Raw genomic sequence first — 21,532 nt, forward strand, 5'->3', positions numbered from 1 at the left:
AATATATAGCGTACAGAAAGCTCCAGCTACCTCAAAGTATTACATTACCAGAAAGAATTGAAACACTTTCCCACTATCTAAAAAATGAAGCCTTAATAACGGAGATAGTGAGGTTCCTCAGATTACAGCTTTAAGGCACAGATCATCTCTCAAGAACAAAAATTGAATGCTTTTTCAAAAGACAGTCTCTAACCACTACTAGTTACTTATAGTGTGATGCAGAGATATAAAACCACAGCCAAACCCAAGCTGAGATTCTCCAACCCTATGGCAAAAAAAAAAAAAAAAAAAATCCAAGAATTAGGAAAGTAAAATTCCAACAATCAGGAAAGTAACTATTGATAGGCTAGCCTAAAACCACAGATGCACTAGCGCTACATAAGTTTATATGGTTCTAGAAGTGCTGGCCAGTAATTCAAACAATTTAACTGTTTCCTAAATACCTGCCAGTGTATAATAATTTTTAAAAACTGTCAGATTTAAACATGGATCCCTTCAAACAAATGTTATCCTCTTGCATTTTCATGCACTTGATTTTTTTTCTCTCCTATCAAGGATGGTACTAGTAAGAGTCATATCTAGGTGATAAATAAGTGGTTCAACTTGATAGTCTTTCTTTTCGCAGTGGGCAGCCACCTTCTTTCAAGACCTCATTAATCCACAGGAGACACTTTGCACCTTGGCTGTTATTGCTTCATTAGACTACACACAGCATCAGTAACACACACTAATAATCTATATAAAGCGTCATTAAAAGGGATGCATGAGCTAACAGGAAAGCACAAGTGATTCAAAAAAGAGCAGCGGGTCAGTGGAGCACAAGGTCACAGTTGCCATGTAATTGCTCCCTTAACAATACTAGTTTTACTTTGGCTTGTTTGAAGGGTACGTATGTGTTCATGAAACACACGGACAGCCCTGAGACTGAAGGGCAATTACTGGGACTAATTACTACGAGTCAACACCCAAGATAAGCCAAAGACCAACAAGCCCTGATGGGTCAACTCCTCCAAAAAGACATCACACAGCTGCTGCTGCAGGCATCCGTGTAAAGCCACCAGCGAGCTGTGGGCAGCGCCACTGACGTGAACCATGCGGGAGCCCTGCGGCACATCCCTCTGACATTTACAGGGATAAAGGATAAAGTGCACCGTGAAACGTGAATAGCCAGCAGAAGAGTGAAATGCACAGCTACCTTCTGCCAGCAAGCTTGCTGATACACAGCAAAGCATGCCCCACTGTCAAAACCTCAGCTTTGGGCAAAAGGCATGTCCCTGGGCTGACCCTCCGAGAGGCAGAGTCCCTCCTGGGGAGTCCTGTTCAAATGCAGGAGCTCAGAGAATTACCCACAAGGTTCAATGCTGTGTGGTGCTGGACTGCTGCTTCAGTGCAAAAAAAGCAGAAATCAGGCCAGCAGCTGCTAAACAGGGTCTGCAGGGGAGAAGGAGCTACTTACCCAAACGTATGGCATAAGGACCTATTCTCCCAGCCACAAGAGCTGCTTGGCACTGGGCTATGATTTCTCAGCTTCTGTAAGCTCAGAGGGCTCATGCAGCATCTGCAAACCAACTCCACGGCCTGATTCCATTTGTCAAGTGTTTGGCAAATAGTTGCTTGACATCACTGCGTGGGTCCACCCCTATCTCAGGCAAGCTCACTAAGACAGGTGGAGAAGATATAACTTGTCCTTTACCAGTCACCTACACACTCATGTCACCACCTACACATATTTATTTAAATATGAATGAGCCACAAAGAGAACCACACCTTCAATGAGTGAAGAGCATGCTGAAATCAACAAAAGCACATCAGGTTACTAGAATTCAGGACAGCAGGTGTAAATGAGTCTTGGTTTTGAGGACCATCGTAGCACTGACATCTGGAGCAAACCCTAGGAACCACAGCTCTAATAAAGCCTTAATGCTGGAATGATGTATGGATAACTTAATTGATGTCAGTGTTCTGAAGGGAACAGCTAAAACCTTTTCTTAACATGATGAATGGCTTCAAGTCAGGCTGAGAATTTATTACAAAACTAGGAACACCCCCTGACCTCAGTGCCTCCTTTTCCCTGCTATGATGACAGCCAGACATCCTCACGGAGCCACTGAAATCACAGCTACAGGACCTCAACTATGGGTGCCAAGAACCAGTCCACAGGGAAGTTTCAATAACACAGAATCTAATGTAAAAAGCTTTAAAAACCTGATGACGTCCATTTTTGATGACTAAAAATAATCAGTTCACAACCATGAAAGATCATTATTAAACAACTGTGAACAAGCACTTTGGAAAAGGGAGAAACATCACAAGGAATCTGCTATGATTTTGCTAATGGGATAAACCCCACACTTATGAAAGAATCACACATGCAGCAAAGTAGGAGAGAACTGGTAAATTTTAGGGAATTAACAAAAATCTAAAGCAGTATTTACATACTGTGCTATATGGAGCAGAGGACATTGCTTGTACTCAACTGCTCCCTCCATTACAGACTCTGCTAATTGCAGGACCTAGGATACAATTCACTCCTCTGTGTAATGCAGAGATACACGAGCTAGCTTTAAATCAGCTAATTTGGGAGTAATCACAAGCCAGCACCAAGCTCAACAAGGGCAGCAGAAGACCCATGAGAAGCCTGGCAGATGCCCAGCTTCACTCCATCACATAGATGCTGTTCTCAAGAGCAGTTAGAAGAAACCTTCACTGAGGCACATCTACATTTCCTTGGCCACCTTCCTGAAGGCAAATGCGTAGTCATCCTGCCAGCCTCCAATATTCAGCTATGCCTCTGTTGTTACACTTCAGCAGCTGCGCACCCTAATGTACTCCCCATCCTCATGGGTGAAACACCTCAGCAGTCTACATTTCCATCTTCCCATGAGTAAAAAAGGGACAAGACTTCATACGTCACGGACACAGGTCATTAAGATACTAATAAAGAACTTGTATAATCTCAGTTGGAAGATGATAAATAAATACTTCATAGCTTTAAAAAAAAAAAAAAGAAAACAAACCCCAAACTTCCCCCTCCAATTTGCTGGAGACCAAAACCACAGCAACTGTGTATACATGAGAGGAATTTGCTTAGCAGTTAGCATAAAATAGCTGCAGTAACTATTATGTTTCCTACATCAAGACATTCAACTTGCTAAATACCACCCTGTAGCATATTCCTTAGTTTTAAAAAAATAATAATTACAATAATAAAAACTTACTGTCAACAAGCCAGTAGGAAAAGAATTCCTTCTTCCTATAAGCCTTACTGAGAGAGGAAAGAGATCTTTAGGATGACTGCTGGCACCAGGATGTTTTTCAAGATAAATTCAAACACATTTACTTTATATAAACACACCAGCTAAACACTCTGCTGGTTTGTGTCTTTCTTTTATATCCAACTGCATTTCAGTCCCATCTAGAATTGCCAGAAACCATAACATCAACCCTGTCCATAGGCCTTGGCTTGGGTTCCAACTGAATAATCTTTGATATAATTCAGAGTTTAATAAAGCTGTAAGGAAGCATCTTCCCACCCACCCCCACCCCCAGTTTTACATGGAGAGGCTTCAGCTCGGCTAGCTAAAGGCTGTAGCAACCTTAGGGTAAATATGTATTAATATCCAGGCAAAAGAAATCCTCATGTACCTGTTAGACTGTTATTCTTGAATGTATGACACAATTTAACACAAAAATTGTATACTTCTATACTTCTATGGACCCATTCCCTCCTCGAATGACTTTTCAGGTCATTACCTGAAACATGAATTTCCTTCCTCCTCCTTCAGTTCCCTTACTTTTCTTAGTCTGGTTAGTTTTACATGCTGTGAGCCCCAGGATACTTACACTTGCAATAAATTAGTTTTTCTGGCATTTTGGAAGGACTAGAGTCATAGCTCTACACTAGATCTTCAAGCCACGAAGAGCATTAGAGTGCCTCTTAAATCATGCATCCACAAAGTGAAGCAAATCCCCTCTCTTTGGCACAAGGGAGCAAGTAGTAAAAAAAAAAAACAAAACAAACAAAAAACAAAAAACAATCAAACCACAACCTAACATTCCCCCCAGTATAACTCTTGAAAAATAAGAGCAGCAGCACATACCTCACCACTGTGGCCTGCCAGGCTGTGCTGTGAAACAAAAAGGCAATGCTCACCAAGCACCTCCTTCATCCTCTGCCTCCCCCACCCACAAAACCAAAAGAAAGGTCTCAAGTGAAGTTACTTAGGCCCCTGAGGCTGTTTAGAGTTTTGTAGGAAATGTTTTTTTCCTTTTAGGGAAAACATGAGGATATCAAGTTGTTTTCAGCTCCTTACAGGAGAAAATCTAAAAAAACCTCTCCAAAATAACTTGCTTCAAGTGATTGCCTGCAGGACAGGGAATGGGTAGGAAAGTGGGGTGTTTTTCTGTAATAACGTTTTCCCAGTTCAAGCAACTGAGGAAAAGCTCTCAGGTATACATGTAATAACAATTCCCTTTGCTTCTTTTCATTACTGCTTTGTTTTCTCCCTAATTTATTCCAGTTGAAGATGTGGTGTTTGTAAGCCACCCGAACAACATAATGAACTCAGGGCACAAAAATACTTACAAGTTAATTAAAAAAATAAAATAAAATTCTATTCCGGGGTTGTAATACACTCAAAACCTCTTAATGGCAACACAGTCTATCCATACCATTTCCCTATCCAGCTTTGCCAAAATCTCGATGAAGTATTCTTACCACACAGCCCTGGCACTTCTATGTCACCCAGAAACCTTACTTTCAGCTTGCATCCGTGTGCTTGCAACTTTGAAGTCTGGCTGACTCTGACTTGCAGTTTTCACAATGAAGATAGATATCACAGGAAACACAAGCAGCCAAATTCTCTAATTTGTATTCACAACAAGCCATTTCTGGGGAGAAAGAGCAAAAGGAGGGACTCCAGTACACCACCAAAACCAGGCACCACATTAGAAACGCACCAGCTTATTCAAAATTAAAAAAACAAAACAGTAAAAATACCTTGTGGAAGACATAACTTTTACCTTGAGTTTCTTTAGATGATATTTCAAAATTAGAACTCTGCTCAAAATGAACTCTCATTACATCTGGAGGCTGCTGCTGGACAGGGTCCGTGACGGACGACAGCCTGCCAGCAACACAACTCATTCACTCCTCTTACTGGGAAGCAGCGCCTGGTCTTTTGTTCTCAAACCAATACGATAAATTTCCTCTATGGCAACTGTTTCTCTGTGCTTATTTTTGAACTGATATTAAAAGGACAGTTTTATGGCGTGCACGAAGAGAGCATAAATTTTGAGATGGGCAATAGTTGTCTCTAAGAGCTCAACTACTTACAGTCGTGGGGAAGCAAATTCCTTATCCAATAGAGGGCTTTTACTACTTGAACTAATGATTTTTCAAACTGCTGATCTAAATTAGATTGCAGTTGGTTATTTGGAGTTGAGGCTTTTGGGATTCAACAGTGTATGGTCTAAAAGCTCTTTTCTGCGTCTGGTGGGAGAGGGAAGATAAATTCCTATTTATGGCATAAATGTCACTCGAATATTTAAAATTCACCATTGATGTGCAAGTAATAATCCTTATGGTAAAGCCAACAATCCAGCTCCTCTGTGATTACCGTGCAAGGCAGAGATTCCCTAACACTTACATAGGCAGCAGCAGCGTGGACCTCAGCATTTACCCAGCCCCTGAGGAAGGTTCCCCATCCCGCATCAAATATCAGTTTTGTTTGTTGTATGGGTTTTTGTTACCCCAGCAGCAGCCACAGCCAACCACGCTAGCTTAAATCTCATCCAAACAGTCCCAAACTGCTGCAGTCACAGCAGAGGCTGCAGCATAAGCACCCCCAAAGGTTTCTGCCAAATCCTAAACCTACTTGGAGGCCTCATTCCTAGACAGAAATGAAGCAGTGAACAGAAATCCCCCCTGTAAAAGACTGCGGGAGGAGATGGAATGCCACAGTCCTACTCCCAGGGCTTGGTCAAGCACGTCCAAAGCAGAACATCTAATCTGGCTCATCAAGTGCAACACCTTCCCCCTCAATAAAATAGGAACAAACTCCACTCAAGTCTGTTCCAGTTCATGCACATGTGGATTTCTCCTCTCTAAAACAGCACTACTCCTTCTTTAGATGGATCATTGGTAGTTATTGCACAGTCCCTTCCTATACACTCAATAAAATCCTTATTAGAGAACCAGGAACAAAGTGAGCCAAAATGATGCGGTTGAAACCTGCTTTAGGCAAAACATTTAATTCTGAATTAATTCTTAAGGTTTGCACAACCCTGCCTTCACCCTCCAAATCAAAGAATTTCACTGATGATTTTAGATAGTGTTTTTATTTTTTATTTGAAACTACTTTCCATTTTGAAATATCTTCATTTTTAAAATAAGCAACTATTGTCTTGCAATCAAAATTGAAAGCCTACAGCCCTTTTGAACACATTTCTTTCAATATGTGTAGGAATTTCTAAACTTTCTGATCTGACAAATTCTGAGATATGCTCTCTTTGGGTCAACCACATAGAATAATTTTTTCAGATCTTCCAAAAATATTTGCACAGAACACTCCCCCTTGACCTAAAAGAGTAATTGGATTAACTGCTAGCAGTAATAGGCTGTTATCCTCTAAAAAGACTAGCCAAGATAAAGCTGTGTTTAGATCCTTGTGCATAGTAAAGACAATGACATCCAACATCAAAAATTTGTTGATAAATTCTGCTAAGAACGCATCTCCTCTTTCCCCCTGTGGAAAGGGCACTAACATTTCTGCACATAAAATCATAGAACGGTTTGGGTTGGAAGGGACCTTAAAGATCATCCAGTTCCAACCCCCCTGCCATGGGCAGGGACACCTTCCACTAGACCAGGTTGCTCAAAGCCCCATCCAACCCGGCCTTGAACACTGCCAGGGATGGGGCAGCCACAACTTCTCTGGGCAACCTGTTCCAGTGCCTCACCACCCTCACAGTAAAGATTTTTTTCCTAATACCTAATCTAAATCTACCCTCTTTCAGCTTAAAACTTTACCCCTCATCCTATCACTACACTCCCTGATAAAGAGTCCCTCCCCATCTTTCCTGAAGGCCCCTTTAGGTACTGGAAGGCTGCGATAAGGTCTCCCTGGAGCCTTCTCTTCTCCAGGCTGAACAACCCCAACTCTCCCAGCCTGTCTTCACAGGAGAGGTGCTCCAGCCCTCTGATCATCTTCGTGGCCCTCGGGACTCTCTCCAACAGGCCCATGTCCTTCTTATGTTGGGGGTCCAAGAGCTGAAGGCAGTACTCCAGGTGGGGTCTCACAAGAGCGCAGCAGAGGGGCAGAATCACCTTCCTCGACCTGCTGGTCACGCTTCTTTTGATGCAGCCCAGGACATGGTTGGCTTTCTGGGCTGCACGCACACATTGCTGGGCCACGTTGAGCTTCTTGTCAACCAACACCCCCAAGGGCTGCTCTCAATCCACTCATCGCCCAGCCTATATTTATGCTTACGATTGCCCCAACCCATGTGCAGGACCTTGCACTCAGTCTTGTTGAACTTCACCAGGTTCACACGGGCCCACTTCTCAAGCGCATCAAGGTCCCTCTGGACGGCATCCCTTCCCTCCAGCGTGTCGACCGCACCACACAGCTGGTGTCATCGGCAAACTTGCCGAGGGTGCACTCAATCCCACTGTCCATATTGTCAACAAAGATGTTAAACAGCCTTATTTCCTAGCTATTCCGGGCACCCACCTACTACCAAACAGCCTTTGATTAACTCTAATCTGGCCACTATTCAGCGATGCAGCTGCCTATAACTGTGATCTTACTGTGCCCACATACAAGAGCATGGTTTGAGAACTGCAGTTTCCTCTCCAGATGCTGCTAGGCAGTGCTGTCAGCCTTCCGCATCTGAGCCGTGATAAAGAGGAGATCCACACTCCTGCTCATCAAGGGCTAAGTAACATCCACAATTTACTCTCCATTGTGCAGACCCACCACCTTTCCCTTCCCAGCCACCAGGATCTGCGGTTTTGCTATGCAAGACATGTGCCCACTCTTATTTAACTCTGCAGCTCAGTTCACCACTTTGCCATGCTTGCCACTGAATGAATAAATATTGCTTCCCTGCCTACTCTGAGTGCCTTTCTGCTTTTCCCATCTGCTAAAATAAACGCAAGCTGGCTGCTTTCCAAACAGGTGGGTTGCTCCATGCACCACAGCAGACAAGATAGTAATTTACAGCGTACTATTCATTTTTCTGGAGTGTGCGTGTCAAGAGCAACAGGCACACAGACCAGCGTACGGCTGAGCTGTACGCACACCAGAGTGTTATCAGGGACACTTCATGGAGAAGTAGGGGCTGGCTCAAGGGAGGATACCAAAATGGCAGGACCTGCTTGGCCAGCTTCAGAAGATAACCCATCCAAATTACACAGCCACCAAAAGATGTTGCATCTTCAGATCAAGTTCTGGCTGCCACCTAACGCACCAGCATGCAGCTTGTGGATCAACTGTTCCTCTTTCTGCTCCAAAGACGCAAGGAAGGGAGCCTTGTAGATGACATGAGGAGATGGAAGGCAACCCCAGATGGAAACGAGAGCTTGCTCACAGCCCTCACTCACCCCTATCTACCACAAAACCCACTCTGACCAGCTCAATGCAGAGAGTACCTCGGAGTCACACAATACACAACAGTGAATTTACGTTTCCCTCCATTGAGAAAGTTAGGGAGAAAAAGCAAGGAATGTCGCTGTTTCTAAGAGAGTATCCTTGCAGTGTGGTGAAAATCAGGCAAGCAGAGGAGGAGGTGGCAAGAGGACTGCTAGAAAGGTCCAGGCATGAGTGGGAAGCTAACAGTTTTTGAGAGCGCTACAGTTCACTACTTATGAAATATTAGAATGCTCTTGTGCAACGTAACATTAATAAGAATTTAATTATTAATCTAGCCCTATTTGGAGATAGGAGAATAGTTTCAAATGACACAGGAAGTCAAGAGAAGTGGGAATGCCTGTAGCTTTTTTCTTCCTATTTACAGAGCATCTATTCACAACAGCAGGGCTACAAAAGGAGACAAACTTCCCTAGCACTGGGGAGAAAAGTAAAACAAAATCACAAAGAAAGAACTAATAGAAATCAGAATAATCTTGGAAGAGCAAAACAAAGAATAGTAGCCTGCAAAAGGCAACAAAATCATCAAATAAAAGACTGCATCCTTCTCGTAAATCTGAAAGAAGGATCAGCCGTATCTCTTGGGAACAGGAGCTGCGCAGCAGTACAATAGCCTAGGACTCTGTTTCAGAGACTCTCCACTGCTGCAGCCCTTGAGCATTTTGCTTGGAAGAAGGGGACAAGAACAGAAGCACCATTCATGAAAGGACAGGTGACACCTTCCAATTATTTGCCTCATTTACTGGGGATTAACAAAAAGAAGGAGGCAAGAAATAGAGTGTTTTAAAATTCAAACTCATTACAGAAAGAGCTGTTCTGAGAAATGGCCTCAGAGGAAATCTTTCAAAGCAAAGCACAGAAAACTAATCAGCAGGAGCAAAAAACCTCAGTGTGCCACGGAGAGGTGTGCACTATGTTCCCAGGGCCCTGGGAAGCGGCAGACCCTGTGTGCTGCTCTGATTCGGCAGCGCTGCCCAAAGGGGTGAGTGGCACTGACCAGAGCTATGTACACAGCTGCCGGATGAACAGCAGAAAAATCCTTTCAGAAAAGAAAAGAAAAAAAAAATTAATTTAACCTGAAATTAACATTCCACTTCATTTTAAGAGTGGAAATTATTTTCAACAGGTTAAAGATTAAGCTTCTATAAACTGGGTCTCTGTACATACAAACACACATGTACACAAAACATTTCATTTTTAAAACAGTCAGATGAAAGGCTGCAACATTTTCTCATATTCTTTTCTTAGACTAAAGCTTTAGTTAAATTCACCTCCATCCACAAGTGATTTCTGCGACCCCAAAATTTTTTCCAGCAAGTTCCAGCACCCTGAAAAATACTATTCAACGGTAGTCTCAATGGAGTTATTCACATGACCAAGAGAAACCTCTGCCTACACTGTCAGTTCTATTTAGCAGTGTATTACCTACCGCAGAAGCCACTGCTGGAACAGCTTTCCCCAGCCAGCAACTCTCAAACACCCAGGTTGCCAACGCTGTGACTGAATAATGCACTCAAATAATTTGACAATTAGCCAGCTTTCCCCCTTCCCCCCGCATCTAGCCCATGAAGTGTTAAGTCACTATATCCACTTGAACAGGGTATTGATTGAGAATGATGTGCAACAGTACTCACAATACTGCATTTCCCTCCCCTCTTCCTGAAATAAAAGGACCACATTTCAGAAGCATTCACTTGACACAGGTTTAGCAACTGTACTTGAAAATATTTTTTCCCCTCTCTACACTTACGTAAATCCCTTCGGACATTACTGTGGTGGGTTGACCCTGGCTGGATGCCAGGTGCCCACCAAAGCTGTTCTATCACTCCCCCTCCTCAGCTGGACAGGGGAGAGAAAATATAACAAAGGGCTTGTGGGTCGAGATAAGGACAGGAGAAATCACTCACCAATTACCGTCACGGGCAAAACAGACTCAACTTGGGGAAAATTAACTCAATTTATTACCAATCAACCAGAGCAGGGTAATAAGAAATAAACCCAAATCTCAGAACACCTTCCCTCCACCCCTCCCTTCTTCCCAGGCACAACTTCACTCCTGAATTCTCTACCAACCCCCCAGCGGCACAGGGGGATGGGGAATGGGGTTTACGGTCAGTTCATCACACGTTATTTTCTGCCGCTTCATCCTCCTCAGGGGGAGGACTCATCACACTCTTCCCCTGCTCCAGCGTGGGGTCCCTCCCACGGGAGACAGTCCTCCACGAACTTCTCCAACGTGGGTCCTTCCCACGGGCTGCAGTTCTTCACAAACTGCTCCAGCATGGGTCCCTTCCACGGCATGCAGTCCTTCAGGAGCACACTGCTCCAGCGTGGGTCCCCCACGGGGTCACAAGTCCTGCCAGGAGCCTGCTCCAGCGTGGGCTCCTCTCTCCACAGATCCGCAGGTCCTGCCAGGACCCTACTCCAGCACGGGGTTCCCACGGGGTCACAGCCTCCTTTGGGCACCCACCTGCTCCGGCGTGGGGTCCTCCCCGGGCTGCAGGTGGAGATCTGCTCCACCGTGGACCTCCATGGACTGCAGGGGGACAGCCTGCCTCACCATGGTCTTCCCCACGGGCTGCAGGGGAATCTCTGCTCCGGCACCTGGAGCATCTCCTCCCCTCCTTCTTCACTGACCTTGGTGTCCGCAGGGTTGTTTCTCTTACATGTTCTCACTCCTCTCTCCGGCTGCCGAATACCTACGTCCCAACTTTTTTCCTTCTTAAAAATGTTATCACAGAGGCACTACCACTATCGCTGATGGGCTCGGCCTTGGCCGGCGGCGGGTTCGTCTTAGAGCCAGCTGGTATGGGCTCTGTTGGACACAGGGGAAGCTTCCAACAGCTTCTTACAGAAGCCACCCTGGTAACCTCCCCCTGCTACCAAAACCTTGCCACGCAAAGCCAATACAATTACATAAATCCACGTGCAATTATGCTATCACTGTTATACAGTGTAGCTACAATGCACTTGCTGCATATACACAGAGGGGTTTCACTTTTCACTGTTAATCAATTTAATCAGCACCGAGCCAAATTAGCAGAAGATTAAGCTACCTGTTTTCCTGTTACTGTCCACCTCAATGATCATGCTTATAGAGTCGAGCTACACGTTCTGTATATTGAGATCGTTCTCAACTACTGTCGAAACAACTACCCAACGACTTTCTTTTGTACAGTATCGCGGTACTTCCACGTAGTGGGCAGCATGTCTGCTATGTACTAGCAGCCTAACTGCACCAGAATTAAAGTCATGCTTTATGAAAATGATTGTAAGTGGTGTATTATTGTTTAAAGAGATATCTTTCAATTCATTGAGACAGCTGCTAAAAAGACACGGCAAGAGAGATGACCAGCACTGGGTCACAGACAGCAGGAAGGATTTACGCTACCTTGCTGTGAACAGCAAACGTGCAGCGACTTGGCTAACGACACTGACCTGACAGATCAGGGAGCACGCGAGGAGGACTTTCACTGCCCATTTATTCCAGCTCAAACAGACAGAAGCTCACAGCAGAAATTGGAGCTAACTTCACCTCAGCAAGCATGAAGCTACCAGCTTCTCCCTCTCCAAGTGGACTCTGCAGGGAGATGTCTTGGCAGCCCTCCTCTCCTCCCTGCCCTGCGGGTGGGCGGTGGGTGAGCAGGACCTTCTTGGCTCCCCAAAACGGAGAAGCCAACCTACCCCATGCACGCGCAGCCCGGTGGTGGTACCGAGACAGGCTGCGTAAGCACAACGTTACAAGATTTTCTTGTTCCTCCCGCTATTTTAAGCTGCCTTCGCTCAGATAGGAGCACCGATGCCACACAGTCGCTCAATTCACTGGGCAGGTGTGTAAGCAGCGAGGGAAGATAAACCAAGAAATCTGCCACTGGTGTAGCTTAGAGTACATTTGCAGTGACGTCCGCGTGCCCCCAGGTGCATTGAGAGGGCTGTGCACACAAACTGGAACACAAAAGCGCTGGCACTCTAGAGTAAAGCCTGATCCAAAAGGAATTTCAATAATACGTGTTTGCATACTAGCAAAAAAGAGTTAAAAACCCAAGAGGTACTGTGCTTAAGCCAAACTGTAAATAACTCAGATGAGCGACTCTGGCCCAGCAGATCGCTGGTCTGCTCAAAACAGTCCAGCCAAGGCCAATGTATCTTGCAGTTGCTCATGACCAAGTGACATGTTGTCACCAATGGGAAGGGCATAGCAACAAGGTCGTAGAAAAGAAGTAAATTTTAAATCTTTTACAAACCAGCACACATTTCCACACAATTTAGCGTGAAATTCAGATGTTGCTACAGGTGATCTCCATGCTCAGGTGGCTGTCGCTCCCTGAGCTTGCACAGCTACCACCCACTGCCAGCCACGGGAGATGGCTCTGCAGCAGGGACTTCTACAACACACATAAACGTGCACTCATAAATGCTCAAGATGCAATACACTACTTGGAATTAACTTTTCCAGAAACCAAAAGGCAAAAAGATCAAATAAGGCTGTTCTGTTAAAGCAGAAATAACAGTGGAGTTTATTGCCTTTATATATATTTTTTACACTACATTGCATAACATGCTCACATTGGTGTTCAGCGCTGTAAATGACACAAAAAATAACCCAAGGCAGCAAGCACAGCAGAGCTCTAAGAAAAAAATCATTACATTTCACATTCCAGTGCATGAAGTGAATACTGCAGTCCTCTAGCTTATAACAGTACAGCAAAGTTAGCAAAGAAAAATATCTTTCTTAGGAAAAAGATACTGTTTCAATACTGAGATATAAATTAGCTTCTAGTGTTTAGGATTTAATAAGTGGTCTTTATTTTAGTAGAAGAAAAAGACGCTCTTTTCAAACTAAGGACATTGCATACTGCAGACTGAAGTTGGGGAGCTGCTTCTGGGGATACCACAATCACTTTTTGTACCGCTTTGAAACTATCCATATTAGAGACAATTCACTATTTCATGTCATTATCATATTTATGCCTACTGGACCTTTACATCGCTCAAAATAAATTAAAACATTTATTCTGGAAGTTGGTTCAAAAATTTTAAAACATGGAGAGGACTTTTTGTTGCTGTAAATGTCTGGAACTTGTGGATTCATAGCAGCTCCAGTTAAACAGGAAAAAAAAATATCAAGAAAAGCTTCAGAGCAATTTGCAGTACCTGAATATTTGGCCCATACAACTGTCAAAACAAGTGCTCGAATACACAGGTCCTGCAAACACTCATTACCTAGCATTGTGCTGCTTTGGACAGTTCAATTTTGCGAACCGTGTGCTCAGCAGTATTTGCACAGTTCCTAATCGCCAGTGGTAGGAGTCTTTCTATTGCACCTTGCCCTGTATGCCACATAAGCACTTACAGTATTTTTAATTTTAGCCCCCACAACTCCACTTGCATCTTAAGTGACTGCTGGAGAACACAAATTTTTAACATGTTCTCACAGAATTCATGTAAGAAATGAGGTCTTTGCAGGTTGAAAGCAAAGCTACCCTTCCTTTTACTTTTAAATCTACTAATCTGTAACTTCCATGTTACCAATGTACTCTGCTCCTGAACTGAAATCCAAAAGAGATTTTTGCAAAACTTTATTAGCATTTTAGTCCGCCTTTAACTATTCATTTCACACCAGATACACAATTGACACGGGCTAATGTGCTCACTGTCCTATGCACCAGCTTATCCCCGCACTAAGGAAAAGGGGATAAAGGCTGCAGATGACAGACATGCTATCCCACCCCCCCAAGCCCCTGTCTGCAACAGGTCCTACCTGTCACTGCCTTGGTCTTTTGGGATCAAATGCACATGAAGCCCTCTCTGGAAGGAAGAAGACAGTGACTTTGAGCTGCTTCTCCTTGCCCTGAGCTGTCACGCAGATGTGGGATTGAGGCTGTCCTGGGTGCCTGTGGATCTCCAGGCTGCTAAACACAATGATCAGAGATGACTCACTGTCACTCTCACATACATTAAATGATTCTGTCAATTTTCTGACTTGAATTATTGCTGTAATTGTTGTGGCTCACAGCTGAGGAGCTGACACTAGGGCTGACTCAACCACCAGAGAGCTCCCACAGCCGTGCTGGGTCATGCTGCTTGCAATGCTGGGGTTCAGACCTTGCCCTTACCCATCAGAAGTCATTGTCTCCCACCAGGTAAGACAACGAAAGAGAACTTCCCTCGGCCATATCTGACAGATCTGCGCTGAAGTTTCTCTCCAGGAATGCTTTGCATATCATATATTAATAGAGTCTGACTAACAGCTTTAGCTTCACATCATGTCTAGACAAAGTGTCCCGCTGTGGGCAGTTGCCTGGAAGGGCCCTTGAAATAGCTGTGGGTGAACAAAACAGAAACTGTGTGGAGAGCTGACACATTGTACGTTCGCTGCATCTCATTTATTTATTCTCAGATAAGTGAAAATAATGGGAATCTGGCTGAAGTTTTAGGCAGTAAGAGGCCAAAGCCCCAATATTCATTCTTTTCAACAGATGTCCACCACCCAACCACCTAGAACAAAGGAAATAGCCAGAAGACCAGAAGTGAAGTAACTAAAAGTTCCACAGAAGCTTTTTGAGTGTAAAAACGTAAACAGGCACAAGTTGCATAAACAAGATGTTTCATCAAGTGCTCTCCAGTGCTGAATTGCTCTCCTGAGCCAGCTCTCTCCTGAGCCCAGGTGTACTCAGCAGTGTCCAGCTGCACCCTGACTGCACTCTGACAATACAACTTTCAGCCAAGCGTTAACCAAAGCTCCTTAGCACCACATACTCCATGCAGGAAAGGGCCTGTCAACACACAGCATAAAAGCACCAAATTGCAGCCACAGTAAACTGATGCTGGAAACAAAGAATAATGGCAAAGTATTTATAGCCCACCAGAGAGTCTCTACCACTTCTCAGCAACCACAGGAGTTTGCTTGCCCTTGCCACATTTCTTGTTGGGTGAACACTGCACCTAGATATAAAATTGCATCACTGCTTTCCTTCATTTAAATTATCTATTTAAATTGAACGCATTTAACTCCCTTTCAGCGCCTTTTATTATCCTCAAACATGCTGTGGCACGATTACAGCTTTAAATATTTACTTGACATTATCATGCATCTGGCAAACGTACTCTGATACTCCCAAGTAAGTCCCATGCAGGATTAAGTTATCCACTGGTCTTTGCACAGTTGCGATGAATCCCATTTATTCTACCACTGCAGTTCCCTCTGAAAGAGGCCTGCAAAGTCTAAGGAGTTTTCCAATGATTATGACAGATGAGATTTGAGGAAACCAAACTGATTTCTAAGTTTCTATAGAAGTTAAGTCTTTTTTCCTCCATTAGGATTTCTCAGTTACTATGCTATTCAAACCCATATAAAGCCTGGCTATTATTCTGTTAGTGCTGTCAATTTGTATGCATCTTCTCAGTTTGTTCTCTTTCTTATTGTTAATTATCTATTTCGTATTGCAAATTCCCATTTTTAAGATAAGGTGCTGTTGTCACAATAGTCCTGTAAGTGAATCATTATAACTATAATGCATTCATAAATAACACATTATAAGACTTAAAATAAATATTTTTTACAGCTGTTGCAACCCAATTGGCCTACGTGTAATAGAAGTTGTGCACCCATGAAATTAAACCGAATAAAAAAATTAATTTTCAAAGGCTTAGTTCTCTGAAAAAGTTATTGCCTCTAATTCTTTTTGGTCAATGTTATTTTCTTTTTGATCCTAAAATAGAAATTAGAATACTAAAATAAATAAAAATGACAGCCTCTGGGTAGAGAACTGAAGTAATGGATGGCAACCAAATTCTGCTAAAGGCCGGGCAATCACAGTGGTGGGAAGGAGAGAGGAAAGGGAAGGAGGGAGGAGAAAAGAAAACACACAAGTATCTGCTAATGAACCTGTGGCAGGATAACAGCATTCTCAGACAAGTCTTCAGTAAAACTTTCCAGAGTCAACTTCTCCATGAATTTCTTCAGGGTTCACGGGCTGTTTCCTGGGGACCTGGTTAGTGTTTCAGAGATCCAAGCAGCAGCCCATAAGCCTGCCCAGGAGCTCCAGGAGACTAGAGCCACCTGTTTGCCTGGCAGCTCCTCAAGCCCTGGAGTCCACCCCAGCTCTGCATCCTTTGCAGTGACCCTGCAAACCCAGTGTGGGCAGAGCCAGTGCCAGGGGAGAAGCAATACAGCCCTTGACCACGTCATCTTCTCCCCAGAGGCAAGGTCAGGTAGGAGGAAAGGGACCACAGGAGAAGTTTTCTCTCTCTTCTGCACAGGGCAAGAGCAGAAAGGTCTACATAGATCTGTGACTATAATCTGATGAGTTGGGAGAGGGCGTGAGAGGCTGGTAGGATGACACACGCAATGTATCCTCACTGCTGGCAGCAACACACCCACACTGGAAGCTAGCAACCTAAAGGGCCTCAAAAGCAATGGGACACATCTTAAGGATGAGAATTAAAAAGCAAGGTCCTGACCATCAATGATCTCCACCTGTTTTTAGAACAGGGAGGGCAAAATACCAAGTATAGTTCATCACTAATTGCATCTCCACATTCCTCCCTCCTGGAAGAGAGAACAAATGCAACTGTGCTTTGATTTGATGTCACCAAGCCTTTTGCAATTAATTCAGCCGTGCTCTCAAAGAACCCTCTGATAACAGAGAGCTCTGCGCAGACCCCTGGGTATATCCAAACGGGCTGGACTGACATTTGCAAAGGCTACAGCAAGTGCCCATTGCTGTGCTCTTCTTTCTGCCTTTGCACAGGTTTCCATGCCCATAGATAACACACACTTAATTGCTCACCTCCTTCTGGTAATCACCCCTCATCCCGCTGAGGACACATACCTAATAAGCAACAGTAACAAACAAAATCCGACTTCATTGTAAGCTTCGGTTGGGTTTTCACAGCCCCGTGAAAGGCAACAGGACTTCAATTTGATCTCAAAGCCCATAGGTAAGTTAAGGAAATCTAACTGATTACAACCACAACGAAGGCCAGACACCTCTGGTGCAGAACAGTCGGGAACTGGGTGTCCTACGGTGCCAGACTGACCGGCGCAAAGAGTCTGCACGACCTCCCTCCTTCCAGGGATTCAACACGGATGCTCCAGCACACAAAGTCAAGAGAACATTTTAAACATTTCTATCACCCCTTCTGCTCCAATCCAACTTGAAAGGACTAAAGAGTACCCTTGCTTTCTCCACACTCTCTTTGCACCTAACTTCTCTCTCTCAGGTATGTCACTGTAGGAATCACCTTGCCGTACCCCCAACGGCACATGCTGCAGGCAGACTCTGCTCCATGCGCGTTCCTACAACACTGCACAGACTTATTTTTTTCCATTTGTTTGCCATGAAGAAACTCGGCCAACACCAAAATGGAGAGCGGGAGCTGCCCAAGAACAATTTTGTCAGTTTCTACAAAAGTAAAAATTCAAGACAACACTTTTTTCCCCAGGTTGGAATAATTAGACACGTCTACATTTTTTGGCTGACCCAACTTTATGTTCAGTGAAACACTCTGTAAAATGTCTCCCTGATTTCTCCTGAATGGCCTTTAAAACACTGGCAGTTCAGTCTGCTTAGTCAGCACTACACACAGAAAGCTATTAAAACCTGAGCCTTAATAACTAATCTCTCAAAGCCACTCATGCCTATCCCACAGAGCGGTAACATGACACATAAGAGTTGTTCCCAGCACTGACTGCAGCATGGACAACATTTAAATTTCCTTCATACCTAAACCAGCAAGATTTTAATTTTATTTTTGGCTCACTCTTTATCACAGGGCTAATAAGTCCTGGTCAGGTAAGGCTTTGGCAGGCTAAATCACCGAAATGCACACCTCTAACTCACAGCATTTTGCTGTTGCTGCTTATGGAGAGTTTAGATGAAAATGAGCAAATACTGGGTAAAAACTGTTCCAGAAAAAGCTGAATATTTATGGCTTGTACACAGAAACCTGACTGGCAAGTGAATGCTTTAGGTAGAGATAAAAAAGAGTGACAGAAGAATAACTTTTATTTATACAGTCTACATTTAATGAATTCATCAGCATTTGCAGATGATTAGGGCCAACCTAAGTGCTTTGTTGTTCCTGTTGCAATTCTGAAGGGTTTGGACTTTATTTATTCTTTTTCTTCTTTTTTACCTCCCCCCATAGTTGCAACTAAATATAATTTTTGGCTTTGCAAAGACCTATTTCCATTTATAGAATCCAGATGACAGGCTGGGGACGATATTTTCCTAGCTGAGGCATCTGCCTCCTTGACAGAGGGAGAGATAATCACATTGGGTGAAACAGGCTCGGCGTCTGTGACAAGCTTAAGATGTCAGAAATGAGAGCATCGCGTCTTGTCCCTCTGGATATTTTTTTCTTGAGAAATTTAGCCACATCTCATGTGAAATGCAGCCAGCTTGCAGTGCTGCTCTGCCGCCAGCGACAGAGAGGGGGAGGAGGGAGGGAGGCAGGGGACCGTTTCACTTCTGAGGCTGCCACAGTTTCTATTTAATTGCTTGCTTATTTATTTAATTATGGCAGCAACAAGAACTTCTGGTCAAGCTGCCAGCACGCTTTCCCTGAAACAACTCGTTGCTCTGAAATGACTTTTGCTGGACAATCCTCCTTTCCTCCTGGATCTCCACCAGGAGCAGCCAAAGCATAGAGCAGCCCCATCTTCTTCTGCATCCCCATCAAGAAGCAGCAAGATGTCACAGCTGACTGGAGCCACCTTGCCCCAAGGCAGCAGAGGCAGGAGGCCCAGGACACAAAGGGTTTGCAAGGGGACTGAGTCTGGAGAAGCATCTCCATGTGGATTGAATCCTCAGATCCAAACAAATGCCTCCATGGCATGTGTCACTGCCTACCGTCAGCACTGACCTACAGTGCTTCCCCCCCCGCTGATTAAGTCCTGCTTTTTAAGTTATAGATCAAATGTTCTGCAGTCACAGATCAAATTATGCTGATCAAATTAGTCAGATCAAGGTGCTACTTTTCTTTTGAGATGGGCCATTTGATGCTGCAAAATGCCACCGAATGAACCTTTCAGAACGCAGATTCCTCCTCACTCTGACAACTAACCTTTTCTTGCCAGATGCTGATGTAAATGCTCACAAATCATGGCAGATTTCCAACAGATGTGCCACCTTCAGTGGAATACACAACAAGGAAGCTTTTTTAATCCAAGAATAACATTAAGCCATAAGTGATTGCTTGATGCAAACGACTGTTAGTATAAATATTTTAACTAATGTTCACCAGGGGATTTTTTCCCAAGGAAGGATGTTTTCCTTGAATTGATTTTTAAGCTACTGTTTTGTCATGACTTGCACTATATCATGAAGAAGCTCCCTCAGCCTGTCCTAACACGAGTGCAAGTAGTACTCTTCACAAAGTTTAGAGCTAATGAGACTAAAAAAATGCAGTTTTTTTCCTGACATTATTTCCTAAGAAACTCAGAAATGAGCCCTGACTCAGAACAAATGTAAAAGTGTCATAGAAAATAATCCTGCTGAAACTATAAAATGTTCCTTGAATCCAACACTTCCATTCCCTTCACAACAAAAATATCAAAAGCAAGAAATGCCAATACATAAAAGATATATAAGGTGATGCTACAAGAGTTTCTGCAAGAGACACACATACTCTTTGGCAAATATGAGCTCCAGTCCAATACAGTTACTCAAAGACTGTACGGTAACCAACTAACAGACAAAAGTGCTCCTTTTAAAACATTTACATCAGGCAACTTAGGCTAGCAGACAAAAACAGTGCCACAGACAGCAGACGGCTATTATTTGACCAGCTATAGTCTATTTACTTTACTGCAAGGTTATATTTATCGTGTAAATGCTACCACAGCAGATGAAATTCTGTCTGAATTGACTGAAGCCAAGGTAACAGCCCCCCATCCCACCTCCATCTCCTGGTTGGCTACGCCTTTCCCACTCTCTGGTGGTCATGTCCCTGGGGGACCAAGGTGACAGCGGAGGAGAACAGAAGTGGCAGCAGCAGGTTTTAGAAAAGAGCAAGATGATGCTGAAAACCAGTTTCTTTTCACCAGAGCTACCTAAACAATGCAAAACTCTAGACTCCTCACCAGTCCTTCCCTACTATAGTCACAACTGTTTCCCCTGAAGGAGTCCTTCTCCCTACTCCTGCTTTATTTTGGGACCAACATTTTTGTCCCGTACTATGGCTCCTGTAACATAACAGACTCTCACAACATTTGCCTTGTTCTGACACTTAACTAGCAGCTTCTGCAGGAAGAGCAGACTGCCGTACTGCTTACCACAGAGATTTCTATAAACAATATATTTTCATCTCCTTGAGTTTTCAGTGCAATATTTTAGAGGTTCATTTGAGCTCTGCACAGTACTAGTGGTCTACACTCACCAATTTAATTACAACCTTGTCAACTCATTATGGCTAAAGGAAAAGGTCCAAAATCTACCCTTGGAAGCACACATTCAACTGCTACTCCAGACCTCCTCCTTCAGTCCAAGGGGATTTAAGTCCAACGCTCTACAGTTGTGAAGATGAAGATGTTAAATACATTTTAAAAACGTACCAATCATTTTTCGTACTCTCTTCATCATTCAGCAAAGAATGACAGCAGAGCAATCTAGTAGAGGCCTTTACAGCTTCTAGTCCTTCTCTGTGACACAACTTCATAAGCTCTGCTCTGTTGTCTTCTACCTTGTCCATTTGGCTTAGGCCAAATTTACTCACTGTAAAGCGTGAATTATGCACAGCATGCATCAACAGGGGGACCTTTGCTGTGAAACGCTGAGGCACCAACACAGCCAAGTACTAAAACATGCAGACTTTTCCTGCAAAAGGTACATGCATAGATATAGTCGTACCCATAAACATAGTTATATATACAATTT

General features: G+C 43.8%; 1 protein-coding gene across 3 annotated transcripts in view; it reads right to left on the reverse strand.

Annotated features, from left to right (window-relative positions):
• Window positions 1-21,532, reverse strand: part of FGF13 (fibroblast growth factor 13) — a 266,520-nt gene that overhangs the window by 124,211 nt on the left and 120,777 nt on the right. The window lies entirely within an intron of this gene.

The sequence above is a fragment of the Harpia harpyja genome, chromosome 18 (genome assembly GCF_026419915.1).
Source record: "Harpia harpyja isolate bHarHar1 chromosome 18, bHarHar1 primary haplotype, whole genome shotgun sequence".
Classification (NCBI taxonomy): Eukaryota; Metazoa; Chordata; class Aves; order Accipitriformes; family Accipitridae; genus Harpia; species Harpia harpyja.